The 18800-nt window shown below is 33.5% G+C and overlaps 1 long non-coding RNA gene across 4 annotated transcripts; it reads right to left on the minus strand.

Annotated features, from left to right (window-relative positions):
* Window positions 1–2: 2 nt before the first annotated feature.
* On the minus strand, window positions 3–6525 carry LOC126895011 (uncharacterized). 4 transcript variants are annotated; one of them, XR_007701567.1, is made up of 3 exons: window positions 6273–6525; window positions 5363–5410; window positions 3–27 (listed from the first exon to the last, which is right to left on the minus strand). It is a non-coding gene; the product is annotated as an uncharacterized LOC126895011 (long non-coding RNA). The 4 variants fall into 4 exon arrangements; XR_007701566.1 differs by lacking the exon at window positions 3–27 and adding an exon at window positions 928–2886; XR_007701565.1 differs by lacking the exon at window positions 3–27 and adding an exon at window positions 3286–3458.
* Between the last annotated feature and the right edge of the window lie 12275 nt (window positions 6526–18800).

Genomic DNA, 18800 nt, shown 5'->3' on the forward strand with positions numbered 1-18800 from the left:
TATTCTCCAAAATTACTCCTTCGTTGACTAGAATGAATCATTAAATAGAAAATTTTATGAGAATTAAAACAATGTTATTTTTAAGATTAATATGCAGTCAGGAAATTTTATTATTACTATTTACAGTATATTTATCAGAAAAACTCATTAATTTATGCATTTTATCGTATTAGAACACTTAAATAGAAATCACATTATCATTTCTAAGTAAAAAAAAAGTTATTATTTTGAATCCCTCTTGTGGGCAGGTAAAATATTAGATTTATAAAAAAAAAAAAAGATAGATATAATAAAATGAAAGACATGCATCTATATATAAAAAATATTATACTGATTTGGTCATTTTTGATAAAGTTTAACAGTTAACAAAGTTATAAGTTTTATACACTGTACTACAAGTAACTTTCATCAGAAACAAAAATATAATATTCTAAATCAACATTTCGTGATGTTTTCAAATGTGCAATTAGACTATTTCTATCATTTTTAAGTTTTAATATTATTAAAAAATAATATTTACATATAAAAAATTCTCAACTTCGCATCGAAGCTAAAAAATAATTAAGAACAAAAAAAATTGTTTTAAATTAATACTGATTTTGATTATTAATATGTTAAAAATAAAGAAAATGACATATTTAACCTATTTTTTTAATCGTTTAAAGTTGATTGTTGTAAATGTTTATAATAAAAAAAAATAATTTATTTTACCATAACTTTTAGTTCAATTAGCAAGTTCGACATTGACATCATTAAATAGAAAATTTTATGACAATTAAAAAATTGTATCGTTAAGATCAATAAGCAGTCAGAAAGTTTTATAATTACTACTTATTATAAATTTATCAGAAAAGCTCAATATATTTTTGCATTTTTATGGTAATAGATAACTTTAATAGAAGTAATAGTAATAATTTCCTAGTAACTTTTGTTGTTTGAAAAGATTCTACAATTGAAATATTAAGAACTTAATTAATTATAATGATTTACTTTAACTAAATGAACCAATCAAAACAAAGTTGTTAAAAAGATTTTCTCAATTGAACGTATAATAAAATTTGATTATATTGTTAAAATACTTTTACGTATTCAAAATCCACCCCCTACTCTACGTAACGACGATGGTACCTGGGCGGTCTCTGACCAGGATAAATCAAACATATTTATGAAACATCTAGAAAATACCTTCCAACCGCATTATAACATTTTATCACCCAGCAAAATCCAAGAAGTTGAAAGCTTTATCAACTCTCCACTGCAGATGTCCCCTCCTCTTAGAGCCTTCTCCCCTGGTGAAGTTTACTTTAATATTAAAAAGCTCACAGGAAAAAAATCCCCCGGATTTGATCTAATAACTGCAGAAGTAATCAAAAATTTACCTAAAAAATCTATCTTATTCCTAACACAAATCTACAATGCAATGCTCAGATTATCTTATTTCCCTATTCTCTGGAAATACTCTACTATAATTCTCATATTAAAACCCAAAAAGCCCCCGGACTCCCCGACTTCTTATAGACCAATCAGTCTTCTCCCAATACTTTCAAAGTTATTCGAGAAACTCCTACTAAAACGTATCATACCCATTGTCGACACTGCAAATATTTTACCTAACCCTCAATTTGGCTTCCGCAACAGCCACTCCACCGTTCATCAAGTGCACAGATTGGTAGACAAAATATCCTATGCCTTGGAAGAAAAACTTTATTGCACTGGTGCGTTTCTGGACGTCTCTCAGGCCTTCGACCGCTTATGGCATGCTGGTCTTTTATATAAACTTAAGACTCTTCTCCCTAGTCACTACTATTTAATCCTTAAATCCTATTTAGAAGACCGTCACTTCTCAGTGCGAGTAGGTTCCACCTTTTCTGCTCCTACTTTAATCAATGCAGGCGTACCTCAAGGTGCGGTCACAGCTCCCCTCCTATTTAACATATATATATCTGATCAACCTTCTTCCCTCCATACGCTTGTCGGTGACTTTGCCGACGATAAAGCTATCTTAGCCTCTAGCCCTGATCCTCATTTAGCCTCTAGCTATATTCAGGACCACCTTCACCTTCTCCAAGCCTGGTACAAGGAATGGGGAGTTAAAATGAATGAATCCAAATCGATCCATTGTACTTTTACACTTCGGCAAGGAGTGTGCCCGACCCTCCTCCTTAACAACCAACCCCTCCCCACTGCCCAAAATGTACGCTACCTTGGAGTCAACATCGACCGTCGACTTACCTGGTCAGCTCACATTAAAAATAAAACTCGAACGCTGAACGATCGTTTTCGTCTTCTCCGGCCATTCCTAACTTCTAAAAATATCAAACTACCTACTAAATTACTGCTATATAAACTACTACTCAGGCCCATCTGGTCCTACGGTTTGCAACTCTGGGGCTCAGCCAAAGTATCAAATACAAACCGTATACAAAGGTTCCAATCCAAAGTCCTTCGCGTCATCTCCAAAGCTCCCTTCTATGTTTCAAATGATACCCTTCATTCCGACTTCAATTTACCCACCGTCACTAAACTAGCCAAACTCCACTACAAACGATTCAATAACAAGTTAACACATCATTCCAATCCCCTTATTGTCCAACTATCATCTGCAACTATTCCAGGAAATCCCCACAAAAGATTAAAAAGACAGTGGTGTCGTGACCTACTTTTATAATTTAAAAAAAAAAAAAAAAAATGTATATGTATATGTATATGTATCAATCCAACTTATTATCACTATTATTAATATTATGTTAGGAGTAATACCTTAAATTTAAATTAATATTCATGTTGAAGTACCTCCGATGGGAGGTCTCTTCACTCAGTCTCTTCTGTCTGTTTTTTCTTTTTTCTTTTTATGTTATCACTTAAGCTTATTGTTCAATATTGTAACTGATAGCGTAATAATTAAAATTTTGTTAAAAAAAAAAAAAAAATATTTGTAAAAATCAATTGTTAAATCAGGAGAAAAAACAATCTTTTTTTTTAGAAATGATTTATACAGAGTGTTCAGTAAGTCAGGGAACGGGTTTCCTGTAACAATGAGAACAATAAAAACCCGTTTCCTGACTTACTGAACACCCTGTATAGCAACATGTTACAAAAAAATTTGTAATTATATTACATTTTTACCATGAAGATAAATTCAGAGGTCAAATTATTTTTTTCAAATTTAAGTATATTACATAAGCTTTAATTTCAGATATATATATAAAAGTGTCAGTATTTCTGGAATACTTTCAAAATTTAAATTGAAAATATATTAGTAACAATACGCATGTTTTGATCTGATTTACAAAAAAAGCGTGCCAGATGAAAGGAGTATATAAATATTTATTATAAAAAAATAATAATACATTTTTCCAAAAGTTATATAAAATATAAATTAAATAATATAACAGATAAAATCGAGAATTTTTTCACGGAAATCGTACATTTTTCTTTAACTTTGATGTCCGTTTTCACTACGAAGACAAATCCAGAGGTCAAATTTTTTTTTTAAATTAAAGTATATTACATAAGCTTTAATTTAATATATAAATATATATATACAGGGTGATTTTTTTATCATAACCCACTCAATTACTTGCAAAATAATAATAATTTAAACATTTTTTTTTTTCATTATCTTTAGTTACACATTATTCTTGAATTTTTAACTATGTAATACTTTTTAAGTTCATCCCTTATGCCTTGGAAGGGGGTCAACTTTGTTTTTTTAAATGGTAACACATATTTTTAATTTAATAAAATGTTTGAGTTTTTAATTTAATAGTAAATGGCATTTGAATTTTTAATATAACTTTATTAGCTTATTAGATATAAACATTTAAAGTTTCAAAATTTTGAGTTAATATACATGTATAATACACATGGGATTGTAAATACAGGTAGCTAATTGGATTTTTATGACATTGCTGTCTCAGTCACGGATTGTTTATTATCAATTATGATTATCAATAGATATACTTTCTGTATTGTCAGTTAGTGTATTTATAAACTCATAAATATGTGCCTTACTACAATTGATAATAACAATGCTGTGTACCTGCTAATATTGATGTTATAAAAAACCAATAAGCTACCTATATTTGTAATTCCTTGTGTATTATACTTGTATATTAATTCAAAAATTTGAAACTTTAAATTATTATATCAAATAAACGAATCAAGTTATATTAAAAATTCAAATGACATTTACTATTAAATTAAAAACTCAAACATATTATTAAATTAAAAATATATGTTACCATTTAAAAAAACAATGTTGACCCCCTTCCAAGGCATAAGGGATGAACTTAAAAAGTATTACGTAGTTAAAAATTCAAGAATAATGTGTAACTAAAGATAATAANATAAGGGATGAACTTAAAAAGTATTACGTAGTTAAAAATTCAAGAATAATGTGTAACTAAAGATTATAATAAAACAGGGGGGTCGCGGCACAGTGGTGACGTGGCATAGTTGGATCAAGTATAATGATATCCGATAGTGATTAAAATCACTATCAAAATAAAACGCTTCGATGCAAATCTTTAGATAGTGTTTAATTTTAAAAAATTGGTGGATTATTTCAAAAGCTACATGATCTGCTAGTTCCTTATTAATATCCTGATTAAGATAAAGTATGTCGAATGAAAAAGAGATTATTAAAAAATATTATTTCTCATAAAAAAATTGTATTGATCAATACACTTTTCAATAAGTTATAACATTATAAAGTTAAAAATGTAAAAAATAAAATTGAGAATTTTGACAAAATAATAGGATTTGGTAGCCATTTTCACCGTGAAGACAAAATAAAGTCCGAAATTTTTTTTTTTTACATAATAAAGTAGATTACATTAGCTTTAATTTAAGATATATATAAAAGTGTCAGACTTTCCGGAACATTTTTAAAAGTTAAGTTGAAAAAGTTAATTTTTTGTAAAAAAGCTACCATTTTGAAACCCTTCCTGTGGGCTGTTAAAGGGTCAAATGTTCACAAATATATATAAAATAATAGGTAAATATTTAATGTATCAATAAAAAAAAAATTATATTGATTTGGTCATTTTTAAAAAAGTTTGGGCAATTTTATGTAAAAAAAATGAAAAAATATCGAAAATTAGTGATTTTTAAATTTGTAATTTTTTGGGGTATTCTCCCGTTTACGGGGAACGAGGGATTTTTTTTCAATTTTTGAAGGTAATTTCTTCAACTAGATACGATTTGTGATCTTTTGACATATTTTTCATCAAAATAGGTTCAGTGAGAGCTGAGATTGAGCGTATACAGACACAAAAAAAACACATCATAGTAAAATTAATACCTTCTCAGCTTCGCATCGAAGCTAAAATATTTCTTTATAATATGTTTAACGACTCACCTCACATAATATATCGTCTTTTCTGAAATATTTTGATGGTTCAATAATCTAAAAAGCATTCATGTTTCATTGTTATTATAACTGTTTTGGTCTCAGAGTGGACTGTATAAATACGATTACTTTTAACTATTTAACTAATAAGAACGATATAAAACTTAAACTTTTAACTTTGTTTATATTACTTTATTCTATATACACATGTTGGCGTGCGCGTCGTGCCGTCCTTAACGATGATAAGTTCATCGTTCGACTACTATTAATACAATAAAAGAAACCGGTACGCACCGAACAAACGCGCTTATCATATACCATAATAACATACAAAAGAAAACAAAAAAAAAAAAAATGGATCGAACAATAACTACTTTAAAAAGTTAATAAAAATTTAGAACTATAATTACTATCATATTTGACAATACAAAATTTTATATTGAGACCGAGTTNAGAACTGTAATTACTATCATATTTGACTATACAAAATTTTATATTAAGACCGAGTTGTATTCAAGGTTTCGCTGATTTATTTTTCACAAGATATCAAAGTATATGAACTTTTACATATTATGTAAGTTAAATAATTTCAATGTATAACAATTATACGTTCTAAGAAATTACAACAAGTTATAAGGAGATTATCAATGATTATTGTAAAATAATAATTGTTGCTGCATACCTTACGTTATTGTATAGTTTATTATTATTATTGTTTGATAAGCAGACGATCGGTTTTTTTTCAGCGGAGAAAAAACCAGTGTCCTAATAAATGTCTCACTATGCACATAGAGCAAATATTCGTTTAATTAACTTACAGTTAATCGACCTAGGTAGCCTTCTTCTCGTTAAAAGAAAAATACAGTCCACATTAGCAATAATAATTGGTATAAATGTATAAAAAAAAAATTATAAGTACTTGAATTGACTTGTTGCAACTCATTTCTTCGTCAAGGCAGGGCTTTCCAGTAGAAAATATGGGTAAGGTAATTACACACATAAAACAAAGGAATATTCCGGAACAAAAATAGAAACCCATTTTTAATGATGATTTTAGTTGCAACAGTAATGAAAGTCTAATACTGACTATTTAACTTCAATAATATGAGGTTAACGTAATCAATTAATTTTATTATAAAATTATTTCCGATTTAAAGAACAAATTATTCTATTTTGAATATTTAAAATATCGTAACACATAAATTTATTTTCGAAAAATATATATTTGATATGTAGTCATTTTAAATAATAATTGTATTAATCAAATTTAATTGTATGTTTACTTAAGTTGTACGTCAATAAAAACTACTATCGCAGCTAAATTTTATTTACTATCTTTTAAATAAAATAGAATTTAGTTTGAAAATACCAATTTTTTAAGAAATAATAAGATAATAATAATTTAATATTTAACCAAGTGTGTAATTTATTACTAAAATGTGTTTTAAATTGTATTAGTAATTCTACTGATATCTATTATCATACCTCTTAATACACTTATTTATAATTAGTGGTTATTTTCATTTTATTATAACAGTAATGACTAATAATTGGTGCTATTATTAATATAAATCACAATTTTTAAAGCTTTGTACCGTTAAATATAAATTTATTCTTTAAATAGTTGAAAAAATAATAAATCAATATGGAAACTCTTCGTTTATTTTAATGTTACAGTTTCAAAAATTTAATAAAATTTTAACTAAACTTAAACACTGGTGGAATAACATAAATTAAATTAGTTTAAAAATAAAATTGTATTTTATAATTTTAAATTTGATAAAATAAAAATTTCATTGAGTAATATAAAATATGATAAAGCAAACATATTTTTTTCAAAAAAATATGTTTCAACTATTCATTTTATTTACTCATTTTTAAATAAAATAAAATATAGCATAAAATGCCAACTTGTTTAATGAAATACGGCTTTAAAATTTAAACAGGTGTATAATTTATCATTAATATATTTTACAAATTTTGTTACTAATTCTGCTTGTAATACAATACCTACTAAAAAATAGTGTTATAATTCTAAACATATTTTAAAGCTAGGTTTTCAAATAAACAAATTTAAGATAAAAATTTCTATTGTTTTGAAAATACATAATTATGTTTTGATAATTTTATAAATAATTCTACTTGTATTAATTATCATATATCTTGATATTATTTTTTCTGATTATTTGGTATTTACTTTTTATCATAGTAATGACTAAAAAATATTGCTATTATTAAGTCAAAAACATATTTCTTAATGGATTAATGATTTAATGATAGATATCGTTATGTAGAAATTTATTTTTTTAATTGGAAAAAAATAATAAATCAATAAGAATTTGTTCAGATACTTTATCGTTACATTTAGCAAAAATTGAAGTAGTAATTCTTAATTTAATCACTGACAAAACAAAATAATCAGTTTTATATTTTTTTATCTAACATACCACAGAAAGTGGTTGTTAGCCCTCATTCATATGTTAGGGAGTCAAAGATAGTTCTTGGATAGGCCAATGATAGACAGAATGGGTATTATGACCGGTTTGCACCAGAGACCAGACACCACCAATGAGAAATTCACAAGAAATATCTCTTTGATTACTAACCATAGGCATATTCCAAATGAGATATTTTTATTTTTGGAAATGAAATTTCTATATATAAAATAATTTACCTATAATTAGTTGCTCCTANTATATATAAAATAATTTACCTATAATTAGTTGCTCCTGGCTCAGTTTTTGAAAAAAAAAAATAAACATTACTATTAAAGAGATACATTAGGGAGGCATTAGGTTAGTCTGCGATTATATGATTAGTTATTTTTACTATAGAAATTATCTGTAAAAATTGAAAACATTTCCCATGTTCCCCGTAAATGGAAATCCACCAATTATTTATAAATATAAAAATTATTCATAATATATAGTCTTTTTATTATATACGTTTTTTTTTTAATTGGACTATTTTATTTTATACAAGGATGGTCTAAATATTTTACGTTCTAGTTTAGAACGTAGAACTTTTTCAACTTAATTTTTGGAAATGTTCCTGACACCAAGCTTATTATGAAAAAAATATTTACCTCTGTACTTGTATTTTTTATTAAAACAAACATCAACTAAAAGAAAAAGTACAACTCTTACGTAAAAATATTCAAAAAAATATTTAAAAAATTGTTGTACTCAAACTTATTTGAATATGTTTCTAAAAAATTAGAGTAAAGTTCTTTGGTGTATTAAGAAAGAGCACTAGGGTACCATTTTTACATAGTTACTAATTTTTTAAAAATGTACAACTAGGAGATTTTTAGCTTCGATGCGAAGTGTCCATGATGTGTTATTATTATTTTTTTTTGTGACATTTACAATTTTTTCTCAGTGTAGTATCACATTTTAATACATGTAATAATTAATACTTATATTTAATAAAATATAATACCAAATTAGTGTTTCCCCGTGGATAAGATGAATAATAAAATATTACCCTTACACAAGATTTAACCACCCTTTTACGCATTCCATAAAACGCCCACGTAAAAGATTCTATCACATTAACCAATCAAACACAGCAAAAAATATTTCAAGAATCTCACCAGAGATCGCTAAACCTGTTTTGCGGGCTACAAAAAGGTGATTTTCCCCCAAATTCGGGTCGTTATCTTACGGTGGTTCCTTTACGGGCTTCGCTTCTCTTATGGTGGTTATGTACGGTTTCTGTACATCCCTCTAGCGGTCACTGGGACGCCTTGCCATTTTATCTCTGCATCTCTACGGCTCTCTGGAATTCTCAACCAAGATACAAAAAGTGATTGTGCGTGAGTTTATGTTTCATTCTTAGTTACAATTCTATATAAAATTTGCATTATTTTTACCCTCTTTCGTAATTACTGAAAATATTATACATCTTATTTTCGGTCGAATACTTTTGGTGATATAAATATTCTAACACATATAACACATATTGGTGTTTATTTATTTCTTTTTATCTAAATTTATATTTATATATGTATAAGCATACTAAAAGGTTACACGACTAGATTGCATTGTGTTCTATTACTTATTGAAGCGCCACATCCTGGCTGGACAGAGTACTGGCACAATAATGTCATAGTTAATACTCCAACTAATTATAAGCATTCTCTAAAGTGTCTCTCCACTTATCGACTAGCTAGTCTGATCTCTGCCACAGTGCGGGCAATCGGAGTGTAGGACACTTATATAATTTATAACGCATTATTTATTAGTATTATTTTTTAATATACATTAGACATTCTAAGGTACTTAATTTGATTGAATTGTATCTATTACTTATTGAAGGGCCACAACCTGGCTGGACAAGGTAATAATACAATAATATCATAATTAGAATTTTAGTTAATCATAAGATTTCTTCAAAGTGTCTCTCCATTTATCGATCAGCCAGTCTGATCTCTGCGACAGTGCGGGCCATCGGTGTGTAGGACACTAACATAACTTATCGTGCATAAATCTATAGTACAGTCGCATCTAACCTAGGTTGTCCTACAGGTGATTGAAAAGAAGTATAATTATAAATTGACCACCATAAATTGACATTCCCAATTGGTCCTTAATAAAATCGTTTGTTTGTCTGTCAATTGTGACTAAAGTGCAAGTGGAAAGTCTTGTAAATTCATCACGAAGGCGCCTCGTGGAATCAGATGTTTACCTTCCATGATAAAACGTCAAATCTTTATCATTTTTAGTAATAATGAACAGTCCGCGAAGATCAGTAACTCGTGACAAAGCTACATATAGCAACGATTGCACGTGTCTTTTGTCGTATTCATACACCACTTTAGCATACGTGCTTCCTTGCGATTTATGAATAGTCGTTCACAAGCACAGATTACAGGCAAGTGAAAACGCTTAACACAGATGGTTTCAAATTTTCATTTTTTTTTTCAAATTTTTTTATTCAAATTTATGGTAGATGATCTAGAGATTGGAACTGCTGTTCGGTTATTGTTATTTGCGATCATATGATCAGTAACACATCTCCTAATTTTATTTCCGATTTTCGAACAATAAGGAAAATCGAGCCACACAACAGTCACTTACCCTGCTTCATTTCATTCAAGATGGACTAGCTTCCCCACCGCATCATTTGCCAAACCGTCAGATACGTCAATATTGGTTGTTATCAAATAATGGATGTTTTTGACAAATATTGTTTCATATGGTAACCCACCTGTAACGATAAGTAACATATTATGGACTTTTGCCACAAGAGAGCTTCCTGATTTGCAGATAAGCAACCAATATAAGTATCTTTTGCTGTTGAAATAACCTTTTATCTGGCAGCGCTTAAAATCTGGTGGTCGCTCGAACTGGTGATATCTGACGCAAGTCAACGATGAAAATAACATCCAATCTTCCAAAATTTTCCTTGAAATTGCTTGTGATTTGCTTCAGACATTCGTTTATTTTGATTAACTATTCAGCACCTATCATGCTTATTTCATCGATAATGATGGCTTTAACATATTTAAACAACGCGCGACATTGATAGATAATTTCCAAAGATAATGGCAGCAATTTAGATATTGATATTTTAGTTTAACTAACACTTCTTATGATACACCATTATACAAAGTCAAGCAAATGCCGCACAACCGTCGATGACTCGCCGCGAATATACGTTTAAGTCATCTTTAAATGGCCCGCACGGACTTCGACTACTTTTACTGTGCAACTCGGTTATTTTTGTGATTAGTATACTACATTGTTTGTAAATATTGTTCAATATTACTCGTGTGCAAATGAACGAAGTTAGTTTCTTTTAATGCATTGTGTCGATTAACATTCTTATCAGTATCACCATCTTTCTCTCTGTCAAAACTAACATTTCATGGTATTTTATTTTATAATTGACGCATTCTTAGAGTATATTTAAATCATATTTTTTTTTCATTTTTTTTAATAAAAATAAAAAGGAATTGCATTGCTACATTTTTTAAAATATTAAAACAGATACTTATGTTATAACAGCTGTACTGGTGCTGATATTGCCCATTGCAGGACAGCACGACTTGTGTATAAAATTTAGATTAGACGTATGTTGACAAACTCAAGGATCTAAATTAATAATTCTATGCGATTAACTAAATTATAATTGTTATTAAATTATTGAATCTAAATTGACTGTGTAACAATAATAAAAAAACCAATTACGATTATATATCTTTTTTTTTTCTTTTTTCTCACCTTAATCCCAACTACTCGGGGTCGGCTTTCTTTATTCAAAAATTCCACTCAACACGGTCTCCCATATCATCAATGCTCACATCAGACATCCCATATATCACATTACCTCTTCTTTTTTCAACATTTATTTCTATAACTGTTCTTACAACGATTTCTCTCTCCTCATAACTTGACCAAACCATCTAAGTTTATTCTAGCTCTGATACGAAGCTAAAAAGGTATTAATTTTACCATGATGGCTTTTTTTATTTTATGTGTCTGTTGCCACTTTTTCTCAGTTCTCACTGGACCGATTTTGATAAACAATACGTCAAAAAATCACAAATCGTATGTAATTGAAGTCATTACCCTTTAAAATTGAAAAATTTTCCCTCGTTTGCCGCGAATGGGGAAAATCTCCAAAAAAATTACAATTTTTAAAATCGGTAAATTTTGTCATACTTTTCACTTTTTTTCTTAAAACTTCCATAACTTTTCAAAAATCAACAAATCAATAAAATTGTTTTTAATATTAATACCTTAGATATTTTCCTTTCATTTAACATCATTTTTTTCAAAATCTAACATTTAACTTGCTTATAAGAGAGGATTTAAAAAAGTAACTTTTTTACAAAAACTAACTTTTTCAAATTAACTTTTGAAAATGTTCCGGAAATAATGCGTCCTTTAAACATATACCAAATGAAAGCTTAATATGTTGCTATATAACACACAAATAAAAAAAAAAATATTTTTAGTTTCACTTCAATTTAAAAGTAAATAATTTTATTTTGTAATTTATTAACTCTATTTTTATGTGCTACTACCAGTCTATAATATTCCAAATTTTTTTGCAACATTTGGCTATATAAATCATAAATTAAAAAAAAAAATGATTTTTAGTTTTACCTGAATTTAACGATGGATTTTTACAATTATAATCAAATTTTATATTACGCTCAATTGAGTAAATCTTTATAACAACTTTTTTTTTATTGGTTCTTTTAGTTAAAGTAAACATTAAAATTAATTCTGTTTTGTATATTTCAATTGGAGAATCGTTTTAAACACCAAGTTTAATTAGAAATAATTACTATGATTTTTATTTAAATGATCTATTACGATAAAAGTACAAAAAAATCGATCTTTTTTGATAAATTTACCGTAAATAGTAATTATAAAATTTGCTGACTCCATATTAATCTTAAAAATACCATTTTTTTCTAATTAATGATATTAATCTCAAACTTGTAAATTGAGTTAAAGTTTTGGCAATAAATTCATTTTTTTTTTTATTATGAACTTTCACAAAAACATATTAAAAATAAAAATCAATAATAATTTAAAAACAATGAATTATAAAAATGTTATAATATATAATTTAAAAAATATATATATTATATTTTTGGATCTAATCTGAATATAATTAAGGAAATAGAAGTTGATATTGTTTTTGTAATTGTCCACCAATTTCTTAAAATTAAACATTGTCTATAGATTTACATCAAAGCGTTTTTTATGATAGTGATTTTAATCACTGTCAGTTTAAATCTATACTGGACCTAACTATGCCACGTCCTCATAGTGCCGCGACAACACTGTGCTGGGTTTTTTTATTTATATTATTCATGATTGACGCTACACCTAAACTCCCTCTTATATGTTGGTTTCTTATTTTATCTTTTCTAATCACTCCAATCATCCATCTAAGCATTATCATCTCTGCTACACTCATTCTCTGCTTTGCTATTTTGTCAACTGCCCAACACTCTGAACCATATATCATATATGGTCTCACTACAGTCTTATAGTTCTATAAAAATCAGATAAAAACTGGCCTGACAGTTGTTTGACATAAAATTCCAAGTTAGGGGTCGGTTTAACCATGACACGGCACCGCCTTTTGCTCTAGGCTGGCGCTCACCCGTGTCTCTCTCAATATCAGCCGTCCAGCTATTAATATGACAATCTGTTGTCATCGGTCGTCACCCCGCCCTTGACACTGAGATAAGGCCGCCGCCGAATATGGATTACCGATATTGCTTTCTGTTCCGTTTACGACGTACACCTTATTGGTTGGCGATTTTTACGTTTCCTTCTCTTCTAGTATTATTTAGCAATTATTAATCATATTCACGTACTTACGGTTGCTCGGAATTAAAATATATTTAACTCAAATACATATATATATAGTATACTTATACTTATTTGTATAAGGGTAACAAGTGTACTTAGTTTCTTTTCTTGTCCTATTGGACCACGCTAGAACTTTAATCAGTGCCGTAGTTGCCGTTCTCCGTCCTATCAGGATTACGTTATAATTTGTGCCAAGTGCAGTTAGTTTATTTCCGTCCTACTGGATTACGCGTTAAGTGGCTCCCCGAAAGGAATCTCAACCGGCCGAGAAGTTAAGGTAAGAGGCTTTGAGCCGATTCAGTTTTATTTCTAATTATATTAGATTTTAGTTTTAACGTGAAACGGTGAAGTCTCCCTTATAGATTTAATAGTTCATATAGTTATTTGAACGGATTTCACTGGTGACAGCAGTGAATTTTTACCTGGGTTATTCACAGTTACGTGTTAGCGGGATTAGATTTAGCCGGGCTCTGGGAAAATTTTCTTTTATAAAAATAAAGTCAGAGCAGTTTATCTAATATAATCCGCCGTAGGTATTGTCGTTTTAAAACTGTTGGTTACAGTTATTATAAAGACCTTATTGATAGCGACAAAAGTGAATTTCCGGCCGATAGTTACAGTCTTTTGGTAGATAAAAATCGTATATTTTCGTCTGACCTTGTCAAAGCGGCCGATTCTCAGGTAAACGTTATTATTATTGTTCACTCGCTGCCATATCATATACGGCGGCCCCGGGCCATTTTATCGCGGTCATTGTCACAACAATAGCAATAATAATAACACTTGTTTTCTACAGCAATAGTAAATTTTGACCGTACACGGAGATATTGTTTATCTCCGCTATTATAGTAACATACATTTGATTATTAGTATTGTAAATAAACAAAATATTCACGGTCAATATGTCGGGGAAAACTTTAGCACAAATGAATTGCGCTGAATTACGTCGCGAATGCGCTTTTAGACAGCTACCATGCTACGCGACAAAACCCAATATGCTAGTTATGCTGGAGGAAAACATACGTAGCGAAGGGAGGGACCCAGCTACTGAAATTTTACCACCCCGTACGCCGCTCGATAGCGAAAATTCGGTCCGCGAACCCGAAGTGGTGGTTGTAGACAACTCCACGGACCGCGCCCGCGAACTCGATGCGAACTATCAGCGGCCCGGCGTAGCACCGTTACCGGAGGAACATCCGGTGAACCTCGCGCTACACACATCAGACGACGAGTCTGATGTCGACCAACCGGGGGATATTACGCGCGCAAGCGGTCAACTAGGCGTGCCATACGTTGAAGACGTATACGTTGCCCGCTCGATAGCGCACGCGGCAGAACAAGTCGGGGCGATCCGACAGAATATTCGCGATATTTCGAATAACGCGCGGATCGAGGCACGGATGACTGAACTAGAACGCTCGCTATCGCGTATGTCATTGGAACAGCGACAGATTTCAAATATGCTGGAGCGACTCAGTCAAAATATGCTGCCGTCCCCACACGTTGATGCACAACCGACTATTCGTCAAGTTAACGTCGAACGAAACGATAGTCGACGATCGGACGCGCATCGCGTTACATTCGGTCCATCGGGAGCGACGGACCCGACACGACACGACGCAACTTTACACGAGCGCCTCGCGGACATCGAAGCGCAGGAAGCCCGCAACATGAGACGATCGTACGGACAAGCGTCGCGCGCGTCGCTACCACGAATGTGTAGCACGGGTTGGCAAGACGAACATATTCCGCGCTCTCATACATATGAGAACGAGCCGACAGATTTTTCGTTTACGCGCCAGCCACGGGAGGGGCAATCCAACACAACCGACGGTCGTCGGTCCTTCAATGATTTGTCGCCTACCCGCAGCTCGCGGTCTGTGCTGGTACCTTACCACGACCTACGCACCGTACGCGCCTGTTTACCTGAATATTACGGGAGAAACGAAGAGGACCCACGGGAGTTTCTAGACAGAGCGGAGGATCTACTCTGTCAGGGCGGTATACACCCAACTGCGTGGGTGAACATCGTCGTCCCGTTTTTGAACGACAGGGCAGGTGATTGGTGGCGAGCTATAAAATTAAACAATATGCCATGGGCGGAATTTAGGTCCGAATTACTCGAGGAGTTCGACAATATCGACATCCGGACGGCGCTCGAGACGGACTTAAAAACGACGCGACAGGGCCCCCGACAAACGTTAACTGAATTTATCATTCATAAACAACGATTGGCCGCGCGAGTACGTTGTGGTTTACCAGAACAACAACTTGTGCGACAGTTAACGGGGCTTTTACGGGACGATTACCGCGCTATGATACGGTTAATGCACCCAGCGTCTTTCGCCGATCTACGTGAAATAGCGCACGACGTAGACAAAACCGCGGCTCCTCGGTACGCTCCGCCAGCGTCCCGACAGCCAGCCGATCTGCATCCGCGGCATACCGCGCAACCAGCGGCCCGACAGCGAGCGGGTTATGCACACGCGGACGCACCGCCTACCCCGTGCCGATATTGCGGCGAGCGACACTGGCACCGCCAGTGCCCAAACAGGCCGTCGGTATCGGGAAACGGCAATCGGCTAGGAGGGAATTAGTCCGCCCCTCCAGCCTACAACAGTTTCAAACAGGGCGCAGCGTTTTAGACGACGTTTCGTTTAAAACGCGCCCTGCCGCTTCGCAATTTTTATTCGGTAACATACCACACAGCACGACCGTCGCGCAGAACACCGAATCTAACGGCCCTTACGAGTTACATACCGCCAACGATCTTGGCACTTTTTCGGCACCGCACCCCTCTTATCGGAATGGAGGGGACGCCGCGGTAAATTCGGATGTAATCAGGGTATCGGAGTTCGAACACGCTGCCGACACGAACGAACAAAGCGCGAGTCAGGTGTTCGAAATTTTTTCGGGCACAGTGGGGGAGGGGGTGTCAGTCGATCCGGCTAGTCCACTAATGGCAGTTAACACTGTCGGTGGGCAAACCGACGTCGCGGTTAAGAACCAGCTGCCCCCCGTTCGAACCGTAAACCACCTGAGTAATGGCCAACGAAAATGCCCGCGTAGAATTACTACTCCAGCAGTCGAGTTAGAATTCGAAACTGGCTTCGTCACAGCCCTACTCGACTCACAGGCGCATAAATCGTATGTAAAACCGGTAATTGCTTATAAATACGGAACTGTTTATAAAGGACACACTGACGCGGTTAGACTAGCGGACGGACATACCGCCACGACGAACGGTACCGCCACGTTTACCGCCAAAATCGCGGATTTAGAAGTGCGTTTTTCAGCGGTTATTTTAGACGACCTATATTGCGACGTGTTACTTGGCCATGATTTTCTGATTGATCAGAAAGTCGCCTGGGACTACTCAGCAGGAACAATACACTTAGGCAATAGGAAACGTACAACCGCTTGTTGGAAATCGGGCGCACGACACACGATCCGCAAACCAGATCTGACGCAGTTAGATATAACCGGCGACTCACGAACTCGCGCGTTATTAACATAGACGATATGTAATTACGCAGCGGTCTTTAATGACACGGTGGGTCGCACAAAATTAATCGAGCACGATATTCTATTGAAAGACCCGACTCCTATCGCACTAAAACCGTACCCCTACCCTCTGCACAAGCAGGAGGTTATTGACGATATGGTAAACGACATGGAGGCGCAGGGGCTAATAGAACCGAGTGTATCGCCGTGGTCAGCACCGATAGTGCTGGCCAAGAAGAAGGACGGGACTTTTCGTTTATGTATAGATTACCGACGACTAAACGAAGTAACCGTTTCGGACGCGTACCCCATGCCTAATCTAAACGACATGGTTAGGAACATGAGAGGGGCAATAATGTACACGACTCTCGACTTAAAGTCGGGTTATTGGCAATGCTCTTTAAATCAAAAAGCCCGTAAGTTTACGGCATTTAGAACAAGAAGGGGCTTGTTTCAATTTCGTGTATTACCGTTTGGACTCAAAAATTCGCCTATGACTTTCGTAAGACTTATGAATGAAGTACTTAGAGGATATCTAGATGATTTTGTCCAAGTTTACTTGGACGACATAATCATTTATTCAAGTAGTTTAGAAAATCATTTAGAACATTTAGGCAAAGTTCTAGAACGATTAGAGCGACACGGGCTGACATGTCACACAAAAAAGTGTAAAATAGGTTTTTCCGAAATCTCCTTTCTGGGCCATATTGTACACGGTGAGGGCATAGACAAGCAGCCCGAAAAACTCGAGTCCATCCGCGTCCTAGCGGTCCCACGGAATATCAGGGACCTACGTAGATGTCTCGGCATATTTAATTGGTATTGTCAATTCGTCGACAACTACGCCGAAACAATAGCGCCGCTGACAAATCTACTAAAAAGGGGGACGAAATGGTTGTGGACGGAAGACCATCAAAGGGCTTTTGAACAGGTAAAAAAGGCCCTGTGTGAGTCCCCACGACTGAGTCCTCCTGACTACGCGAAAACTTTCTGCCTTCAAACCGATGCGAGTGAAATGGGCGTGGGAGCAATACTCTTTCAACACGGAGATGAACCGGGAGAGAGAAGAATCATATCCTACGCCAGTAAGAAACTTTCAGAAACGCAGAAACGTTACGCCGCTGTAGAACGAGAATGCTTAGCAATTATATGGGCGACTGATAAATTTCGCCCGTACTTAGAGTACTCTCCGTTCGAATTATTTACAGATAATTCCGCGTTGACTTGGCTACACAGAGCAAAGGACNCTGTGTAGAGTATTCTCCGTTCGAATTATTTACAGATAATTCCGCGTTGACTTGGCTACACAGAGCGAAGAACAACAATTCAAAATTAACTAGGTGGGCGCTACATCTAGGTAATTTGAATTTTACAACGACGCATGTACCCGGGAAACACAACGAAGGACCGGACATGTTGTCATGTTATCCGACCGCGGGACCCCCTGTTGACGAAGAGTTACTCGACGACAATCTGGTGGGCGCACCGACAACGAGAGCGTCGGGTAATACGCGGGCCACTCTTGACAATGTTTTTGCCTTAACCGAAACAAATGACGCGTCATATAAACGGACGTTTACGGGGGGGGGGGGGGGGGGGAA

This window comes from Daktulosphaira vitifoliae, unplaced genomic scaffold (genome assembly GCF_025091365.1).
Source record: "Daktulosphaira vitifoliae isolate Bord-2020 unplaced genomic scaffold, ASM2509136v1 Scaffold_1, whole genome shotgun sequence".
NCBI classification, from domain to species: domain Eukaryota; kingdom Metazoa; phylum Arthropoda; class Insecta; order Hemiptera; family Phylloxeridae; genus Daktulosphaira; species Daktulosphaira vitifoliae.